Source organism: Dermacentor variabilis, chromosome 2 (assembly GCF_050947875.1).
Source record: "Dermacentor variabilis isolate Ectoservices chromosome 2, ASM5094787v1, whole genome shotgun sequence".
Lineage (NCBI taxonomy): Eukaryota > Metazoa > Arthropoda > Arachnida > Ixodida > Ixodidae > Dermacentor > Dermacentor variabilis.
This window is the reverse complement of record NC_134569.1, coordinates 26,826,526-26,837,219: the sequence shown is the minus strand read 5'-3', so window position 1 is coordinate 26,837,219 and position 10,694 is coordinate 26,826,526.

Genomic DNA, 10,694 nt, shown 5'->3' with positions numbered 1-10,694 from the left:
ATATTCAATAAAGAGTACATACGCGTGAACATCTGTAACCACCACAAAATGGGAAATAGAAGCGGTCTAGGAATAGACAATGTGCAAAACCTGCAAGTGCGCCTCATTTTAAGGTGGCTAGAATTGCAATTGAAGTGTCAGCATGCAACTCGATGGCACCATTCTTGCCACCGTCCGTTCCCCGCACCTTACAAGGTTTCAAAACGCGTTTCTCAGCTTTAACACTGCTAGCAGGAAAGCGGTCATCTTGGTTAAGAAAGTTGACTGTGTGGGAAAGTTTGCTAATTGACTTTTGCATATATCGTTTACTGTCTCCTAAAAAGGACTACGTCCACCCATATGAAGGAAAAAAAAGAAGATATAGAAAAGTAAGATGAATGAGATAAAGAAAGGAAAAGGGAAGAGGAGCACCAAAACACATCGCATCACACGCAGACTAGGAGCATTACGGGCATTACAGGCGAGATCTAGTCTCGTAGTTGACAAGAACATATATCTATATATATAACACTTTCCCGTAGCCGGGTTTGAACAAATGACAGCACAGAAGCCCGACACCCCAACCATTGGGCTATGGACGCTCCTCTCAGCAGGTGGAATAGAGCGTCTTTAATATTTTCTCGCCTGTACGAGACCTCTCCTAGGAGATGTGTCACTGTTTCTCCAACCCAGCAGGTGTTTAATCGCGTGTTGTGTCGTGCCAATATGTCACACCTCCGTGTATACAGAATGAACACCGTTCTGGGAGTCATTGTTGCTGCCCATCCAACTCATAAAAAATAACCACGAGGCGTGTGTCGGGCTGGTCTGTAGGACGGGTGTCTGCGTGCTTGGGCGACTGCGCTGAAGATTTTGCAGGGATAGTTTAGTTTTTTTTTTTTGGAGTTTACTTATGAAATGTCATTTCGTTCTTGCTAGGGGTTCGTTACTGGTGCTTCCGGCAAGCGAAGCACTGCTCTGTAGGGAGCCCGAGCGGAAGCGACAACGCTTCAAAATTTAACATGGCACTCGGTTGAACTCTACAAGAAATTCGTGGACTCCGGAGCAAACATCTCTATGGCTGTATTATAAAGTAGAGGCCCCAACAGAAAAAGTGGAACCGCCGCGCAGAACCTTACTATCGTTGTCAATTCTTTGTTCGCCCTTCGGGCAAAACTGCCACTTTCTTTCAATGGAAACAGTTTTCTCTATGCTTTTCCTGGCGTGATTGTCCGTCGGTTTTCTTCTCCATTCTTCTGTTCCGCCCGCTATGGGAAGGTTGTTTCGTACCAGCGTTAGAGCTGGCGAAAAGATAAAATGTTGGAGCCTTCTCGTCTAGTAAATAATGAAGCTAACGGGTTCGCCAGTATTTATCCTTGTGTCCTCTTTGTATCTTGCCGCTTTCTACTATATGTACGCATGTGAAGTGGGGCTTGCCGCTCTATTCCATGCAGCTTCTCCAGCAATTGAAAGGAACGACCATGCCTATTATTCGAGGAATTCCTTCGATGAAACTTATCTCCTGAAAACACGGCAGGAGACGGGTTTCGGAAAGATTCTAATGACGGTGGCCTACCGTAAATACGGTGGACAATGAAAAGTGAGCTCAACGGGGGAGTTGTCCGAGCACTACAGTATTCCGGGTAGTATAGAGGCCACGTTTACTTCCGTAACGAATGCGCACTCCAGCAGCGCTCTCGAGTGTAACCGACGGGTGGACATCCGACCACCAACTACTCAAACTTTCTTGCATGTCATTGGCAGTGACCTGCAGATCGGTTCGAGCTGTCTAATTTAAATTTAGGTACTACGTTCACATAGGGAAAAAAGTATAATAATAAAAAAAAACAAAAAAAAAACACGTCGATCACTATCAGACTAGGCTTCAAGCACTAAGTATTAAAAAAAATGCCTACCATTGCAAGCTTCATGCTAATTTTTCATGTCTCTAAATTATGAAAAAAAAAATATGTCTTGAGAAAGAAAAAAAGAAGGAGGGAGAAGGAATTAAATGAACGGTAAACCCAGCTGTTTCCAAGTGGGCCACCGCCATAATACTATGGCTATACAATGCGGCTGTGATAGCGCTGCAGATGTCCCTTCCACACTCGTCTCTCCTTTTACTCGCTGTTATTAGATGATCATCAGTAACCAATTAGCCCGATAGTCAGATCTCACGAAGTTCATATCTTGCTTTGTGGGCGCTTTGCAGCTATGTTCCTTCGGACCCTTGCCGAAGTGTATGACCCATCAGTAAGATCGGCACGGCTAAGATGCAAATATATTTGCTGTCTTAAATAATATCGCCTCACAATACAAAGTTTACTCTAGAACGACTCCACTTCAGTACTTCCCATGGACATAGGTATTACTTGAAAAACAACGAGTCAGAAATGCTGGGCACAAATGATGGGTGCCTCTAACACAAACGGAAGAGGAATACACAAAAGGACGCAAAGGACACAAGCGGCGGACCAAATTTTGAAGCGAAAGTGTCAAATGGACCAGTTAGTGAAAAATCCGGCATCTGTCATCAGTTGTTTCGAAGACATCAGATGTGTGCTAGAAACGAGTGCAAGAAAGCAGATGCCCATGCAGTGCGCGAACCAAAGCTGATTAGAGGTGCAATTAATTGTTACCCATAGACATATATCGCAGCCAGTTGTTTCAGAACAGCGCACTAAGCCTTACGAGCGTTAAGTGCAAACATGATGAGGGAGCTGGCACATAAGCTAAAGCCTATCGTGTGGGAAGAGGAACGCGAAGGAAAACATATAAGCGCTCGTCTGGTGTCTTGCGTGAAATGTCGCTAAGAAAATTTTGACAGCTTCCATGAGCCCCCAACGCACTATTTCTATTCTGACACGTCTGGTAAGCATTAAAGATGCAAGACTCCCAGAATGATTACAGAAATTGTCTAGGCCGGCCGCTCATAACTTGCGATTCAGGCTAATTAAGAGAAAGCGACGCCCTAGTTCAGCATTTATTGGCGATCAGCGATAGCAAGAGCGCAGCCATCAAATAGTGATTAAAATTTAGAAGTTTAACTAAATTCTAGGTTTCTACGCGCTAAAATCCCATTTTATTACGAGGCATGCCGTATGGGGTGCTACATCACAATCTGATGCTATAGTCAGTAATTGCTTTATGATTGCTAACGCTATTTCTTGACAGTCGTGAGCAAGAGTATGAAAACCCCGGATTCCACGATCTTTTATTTTAGGCAAAAGTTTCATTACTTAGTTCAGATTGATTTGGGGTTCCTGAGATTTCGGCAATTCGCCACTTTCGTCTCATCAATTAGACGATTTGAGGCCTTCTAGTGCTCGGAAGATTAGGAAAGCAAGCGTCAAAATAAAGATTGGAACAAAGAAAGAAAAGAAAAATAACGGGAGAAGATAACGTAGAGTTATGTACAGCGCAACAACAACACGTAATTAGCAATAAAATAAAGGCTGCAATGAACCCTAGATACGCCTGTTCAAACTGCGCGTGCCTAGAACAAGAAGCGGAAGTGTTGCTTTACTCAACAAAATTTGTGGGTCGATCCCGAAGGCAGTGTAGTGTAAGAAGAAAAAAAGTAAATGCGATGTAAAGACCTCCATGTAAGAGTAGTATGGTACTAGATCAGAGCAAACTGGTGTAGGTGAAGTAGAGGTGACTCAAGAGTGGTTGACATCAGAAGAAAGAAAGACGAGGCCTTCTGGAATAATAATAATAATAATAATAATAATAATAATAATAATAATAATAATAATAATAATAATAATAATAATAATAATAATAATAATAATAATAATAATAATAATAATAATAATAATTCTTTATTTGAAGATTTACAGCGTATACATATGGGCCTGCTCAAGCCAACAGATGCTTGTGGGGCAGTGTCCGGCAGCAAGGGACACGTCAGAGCATACACCAATGTCGGTCCACATCACGAAAATAACCGGACTAAGTAGAAAGAGAAGGAAAGAAATCAAGCATACAAATCAAAGACAACAGACTTTACGTCTTTACGACTGCCCAAAGAGAAGGTACTAATTGGGAGGTCGTAGAAAGCACGAACACATTTTTCAATTCAATTCTGTTTCTTTACCCCAAAAGAACCTGGATGGTATCCTGGGCTGAAAGCTGCTAAAAAGCAGCCTGACGGGTCCCACGAGACCATATCGCCCCATATCTAGTTCACACTCTGGGCAAAAAGAAATGATCTCGTGGACGCACTGTTCAAGCAGGGATATATGGGGGGCTAAATTCCTTATTCCAGTGGTACATATGAATAACACTTTCTTTAAATAACTACCTGAACGAAGGCATACGTGAGCATGAAGACACATTATAATTATAGAAATACAGGCCTCTTTTCCTTTCCGATTAGCAAACGTGGAAAAACATGGAACAACAAACCACGTAAGGCACCCCGGGCCGGTCTTATTAGGTGCTGTGAAAATTCACCAAACGTCGCTCGGTTGTGTTCAGTTGTTCGACGTTGGGAGGTCAAAAATCGCTTAAGTTAGATAGAATAACACACAAACAGAGACACTTGGGTTTTGGACATATTCACAATACTGCACGCCGTTCGGCAGCGTGGTACACTCCTGTAGCACACGAGGGCAAAAGCTTGCTGCACACTCGGCAATGTACCGTCACGCATCGCCGCGTTGCTCCTTTGGCAGTTCCGCTTCTTTGGCTCGTTTTCGACGCTTAGCTGCGGTTTCGCGCGCTGGTATAGCGGGGTCCGATTCGTTCCAACGACGTTTCACTTCGACTTTACGTTGCATCCTCTCAGCAGGGGATTGAAACGTATGCTGTTCTGTGTGTTGTACAAGTGATTTCAGTGAATGTGTGCATTGTTCGCTTCACTTAGCTGAGCGCTTGTAGCCTCAGCCTTACGTGGATATGAGCCATTGGATTTTTTGCTTGGTTACGGTAGTATGGGCTATAGAGAAGGTCACGTGTTTGTTTAGAGCGCAACTCTTAGGCGCCCGTTCCTGGATTGAGCATCGGTGTCGGCGTAACCGCACGAACGCGCGCCTGTGACTGCTCGCGCAGTCGTCGGCGTCTTCTGCCACAACTGGCTTGTGGGCGCCCCCTCGCATAACCGCATTATGATGATGATGATGATGATGATGATGATGATGATGATGATGAACCTCTGTCATGGCTCGCACCCACTAAGGGGGATGCGTGCGGCAAGAGGAAGCTAAAGGAAATTCTTATTTGAAGACCACAAACGCAGAGTAAAATAAATGTAAAAAATGCAGATGCAGAAACGTGCTCGTGCCACTGCTCGCGCGTTCGTCATCGTCTTTTTCCACAGCTGCCTCCAATTCCGCTCATCATGTTCACGTTGCCGTACTTCCCCCCTCTGCGATGGCGGTGATGGCACTGACCCACTGCCAGTCATTGCGGTGATTTCAGTCTGAAATTCTGCTTATTGTTCCCGGTCTTTGCTTCAATATATCGCTCGCGCCTTCGTTGTCGTCGTCCTCCGCAGCTGGCTCCAATACCCCTTATCATGGCAGCGCCTCTCCCAATGCGGAGGCCCTGACGGTACTGGCCAACTGCTAGTTGGTGCGGTGATTTCGGTCTCAAATATTTTGCCTCCGTATATCGCGAAATGAAAACACGTATAAAGCTGCGCAGAAATTTCGCATTTGTTTCGCAATCGTCAGGCACTTTTTGCATCACTCGACTAAAAGCCGCGTTTTTGCACATTGTATGCGTGATTCCAATTAATGGATACACTGTGCGATTCACTTTGATGAATGCTTGTAGCCTCTCCATTACAAAAGGGATAAGCCATTGCATCTTTAAAGAGAAGCTTTTTATGGCTAGGTGAAACAAAAATGCAGTCTGCGCCTCTGTACAGAAAAGTACCATCATCAGCAATGGCTCGAGCATCGTCGTCTTCTTCCGCAGCTAGATCGTTGGCGCCCCTCGGCGCAACCGCGCCAACGTGCTCGTCCCACTGCTCCCGCGTGCGTTCCTCGTTGTCGTCCTCTTCGACAGCTGGCTCCATTGGCGCTCATCATTCCAGCGTAGAATTTCTCTTCTGTCGTCGTAATGGGGAGGCTGTGTTTGTGGGGATATGAGCCGTTCATTGTCTTACGTGATGGACAGATGTAATTTTCAAGAAATTTAATTTTGTAGAATCGCAAGCGTCAATGGCGGGCGGATGCTGCTAACCACGCCGCCGAGCAAACTCAAGACATCGAACTTGCATGTAACCTCATTAAGAAGCACAAAGACGTAACCAATAATTGAGAAAGACTTTAATGCACCGTCGAGATTGACCCAGTGATAAACACCGGAGCCGCACGTTTCAGCTTCACTGGTTAACCGTCTGTGTAGTTGGGTGGTTATTCTCTATTGTTTTTTGCTTGCTTAGGGGGGTATGATCAATTGCTGATGATGATAGTTCTTGTACCATTGGACCGGACGACGCGTTATTTTCAATGTCATGAGGGGTATGAGTCACTTACGGCTTTCGCCTTAAAAATCTAGACAGACGGAAGTCAGTTTGAAACAACTAAGCAATTTTATTAGAAGTCACCTTAATGAGATCAAAATGAAAATATATTAGTTCAGCAACTTATTCTTAAACCTAGTGCGAGCATTCCGGCTTAACCAGGATTGCAGACACGGAGAAGAGCGATAGACAAGCGAGGAGGTGGCGAATGCCATTGCCTCAGACTACAGGACCTGAGGAACTCAGAGCATGGTAGCGTGGACCGGTCTTGCTCCTGAAGGCGCAGTCCGGCCGCGTTGTACTCCATGACAACGATCCCTTGGGACCACGAACATCCCACAGGGAAAGATCCGCAGGGGAAAGTCTGTAATGGAGATGTTGAGCAATTTATTGCGTGGACCGTGGTTATTTCGTTCCCTCTCCTTGCGCGGGTGATTAAGCATCGTATACGCTAACGTTCCGATATAAATTCTGCTCCCTGAAAAATCTTTCCACGAAAAGAAAAGTGTGCATGTTGAGCTACTTATCTGAAGAAGGAGTCTTCACACATGCTGCCCGTTTAATAATTGACGTAAACTTAGAAGCTCTATAGCATCGATGTTTCCCGTAGAGATAACAGCAATTCGCGTCTTTTACTGCACTGCATGCAGTGCACGCAGGGCGGCAACATTAGAGGCAGTCCATCTAATCATCTCATCATCTAATCATCTAACCATCTAATTGCGATTAAATTCCTAGACATCGTGAGCGTACGAATATTGGTATGTTTTTCTTTCTCGCAGGGCTGGCAAAATATTTGCAAACGGTTTGTTTCGGACCATACTAGGCTAAATAAAAAAAACATTTTTTTCCTAATTGCATCGCATATGAGGTAAAATCAAACTAAACTCGGGAAATATTCAAACGTAATAAACGAGGGTAAGTTGAATCTCTAACTTGTTGGTAGACAAACCATGTGTAAGCTATTAGCCATTAGAAAGCACAGTTAGATTTATTTCTACAATTGATAAAATGAAGGGAGGGGGGGGGTGTGATAGTTGTTCACGTGCTTTTTGACTATGAGCTGTGCACTCTGACGTGTATCGGTGGGGAAGCCTCGATGACAATACACGTTTTTGGTATATACACGGTGCTCATTACGCGTGAAGTAATAAAATAAACACATCCTTGTAAACATCCATATCTGCAATTCCTGTGGGCTAGTTTCTTCGGAATACCGTTCATTCTATACCTTCGTGCAGCCAACTCAAGCCGTTGTCTTTCAGAAAAAGAAACGAATCCCCAATGGCATGTTCTTGCGTGACGTATATACAGCACACTCAAGAAGAAAGTATTCAGACCGACGTTTGCGTGGGTGTTTATGCAATCGGCTATAGAGAGCAGTAAAACTGTTATTGCATGCAGCTCTCGCCAACACAGTAGGCGTTTTTCCTAACTCCCAAGGAGCTTCTGAAAATGAGCGATACCAGAAAGGACATGCTGGCAGTACAGACGGCCAGACATCTTGTGACTGCGCGCAGCCGCCTGCAAGCGATAAAAGTGAAATGGTTCGGCAAAGTCCAAGTATTCCTTGATCTCTAAGGTCACATGAAAATGGAAAGCACAGATGAGAATGAAACGGAAAAGCAGCAAGGAAAGAAAGCATAAGCCAAGTCAAGAAATAATTCATTCCATGATATTGGGATTTTAGGTAATTGCCATCTGGAAGAAGCGATAGGAGTTTGCGGCGACTCTTTCCTTCTAGATTCGACCAGCGAAACAATGTCCCCTCTGAGCCCCCTTTATTTTTATTTTTTTTGTACAGGGCCTAAAACTAGGCCCGGCAAATGTATTGGTAGGCTGTTTCTAGCTTTGAAAGTAACCTGGTTCTTATAGGAATGGTCTAAATATACTAAGTGAAAACTGAAAATATTGGGTTATAATTTTTTTAAATTATGAAGCAAGATATGCAAGCAATGCATTGTGCCCGTAATTTCTTTGCTAAGATCCCCCACATAACGTTTGGCGCATAAATGAAGACAAAACTACGGGTGATTTTAATAACTTGCTTCAGGAAATGATCATTTGTAAAAAATTTTTCGTAAGCTTTCTTTTGTAAGTTTCGGTGCAGTTTTCTGTGCAGTCATAACTGCCTAAATCGTCGGTTTCTAATAAAGCTGGCAGTATTTATAAAGCACAGATTACATCACAAAAGCCAGCTGCGCCGACAGAAATACCAGATGGCAATGAAGATGCACTTTGATCGTCATCACAGTATAGAGATGCCAGAGATCGACTCTGGGTCCATGATATTGGTGAGAAAAGGATTCGACTCGAGTGCTCCATTCATTGGTCCTTAATTCATTGTTAAAGCAGCTCAAAAACAAGTACTATTTAAGATCGTCTAATATAGTGGACGGAGGAGTAGAATTGAAGAGGCGTTTGTCGGAAACGTGTATATCGGAAATATATATATATATATATATATATATATATATATATATATATATATATATATATATATATATATATATATATACAGGGTGTCCCAGCTAACTTGGACCAAGATTTTGAAAAAAAAAACCCTATGCGATGCAGTACTTACAGTAAACTTGCCGTATCATTTCTTGCTCGTACTTTTTTGAGTAACTAGCTGAGATAAATTATTCACCTTTAAATATAGCTTGAAACGTTCAGGCGTCAATAGGAAAGTTGTGGAGCTTCACAAATATTGCCCAACCCAGGTACTTCCAACGAGATTGACTTAGCGTGGCCGTTTTTATTCCGGAATAACGGAAGCCCGCGGAGTTTAAAAAAATACCCCATCACAGCGCGCTCTGTGCGCCCGAATGTGCCACGATTACAGCGCTCTGATGAGTGATTTGTAAAAATATCGCCAGCGCCGCGCCTTCACTTCGGAGGACGGGCTTCAACCTTTGCTCGGCTCACACATACCGTCAACAGGCGCTTGCGCCTGTCGCCGCAGAACGCGCCGTCATCAGCCGTTTATTTTGATATGAAGAGAAGAGAAATATTTTTTCCAGCGCTCAAGTCGATGCGGAATACAAAAAATACACACAAAACATGCATCATACATCTGGAACCTGTGCGAGAGAGAGCATCATTTGTTACAACGCCACTTTTCTTCCAAGTTGTGCCAGCGGCTAGATGCATGTGTGCTCGACTGTCAATTACTGTCGTGCCGCGCAACCGTTTCGAAGAATTTGTTTGCAGTGCCTAAAGCATGCCGTACTCAAGCGAGCAGAAGACGAACATGGTCTTAGCCTTGGGAGTGCCACGGGACGATAAGAGGAAAGCTGACAAGGTATACCGAAATTGGCAATCTGGGGGAAGACCCAGCGCGAACACAATTATGAGTTACTTGACGCTGAAACAGATAGCTTCAAGAAGGCGCGGCACAGAAAGGGGACCATTAGCGAAGAGGCTGAAGGAGACATTTTGGCTTTCTTGACTGCAAACACTCGTTCCAGCGTGCGTGATGTGAGTGGTGAGGTCGGCATTTCAAGGTCCTCAGTGTGAAGAGTTCTTATAGGAAGGCTGAAATGCATCCGTATCACCTCCAACTGCATAAAAAACTGCAAGAAAGAGACTTTCAATGGCGGCTTGATTTCTCGAATTGGATCCTTGTGAGCAGCGACGAAATACCGGATTTAGTTGACAAAGTGCTCTAGACCGATGAGGCAACCTTCTCCAGAAATTACCAAGTCAACATCCATAATGCGCATTACTGGAGCGATACGAGCCCCCATTGGGTGGCGCAGACCAGACACCAGTACCAATGGTCATTCAGTGTGTGGTGCGGTATCTTTGACAGAAGAATAATTGGCCCCATATTTTTTGACCACATGCTCACTGCTCAGTGGTACGAGAACGACATCTCGGACGGCCCAGTCAAAGATTTTCGCTGTGATCTTTCTCTTGCGTTTCTAAAGCGAACTTGGTATCAGCACTACGGTGCACCAGCTCACAGCAGCAGCCTTGCCCGAGCCTGGCTTGACGAAGCCTTCAAACGCCAGTGGGTCGGGCGGCATGGACCAGTGGCATTGCCTGCAAGGTCACTGGGGCCTGCAGCGAGATACCATCTTGCGTCATCAAAAAAGCTACATCGGACGTGCTGAAAAGGTGCCAATACTGCATTATGGCAGAGGGCGACTTGTTTGAACAGACTCTTTACACAGACATCATAGCGAATAAATCTCTAAATCTCTACAAGCGTTATTCATGAAAAGGGCCATCTGTG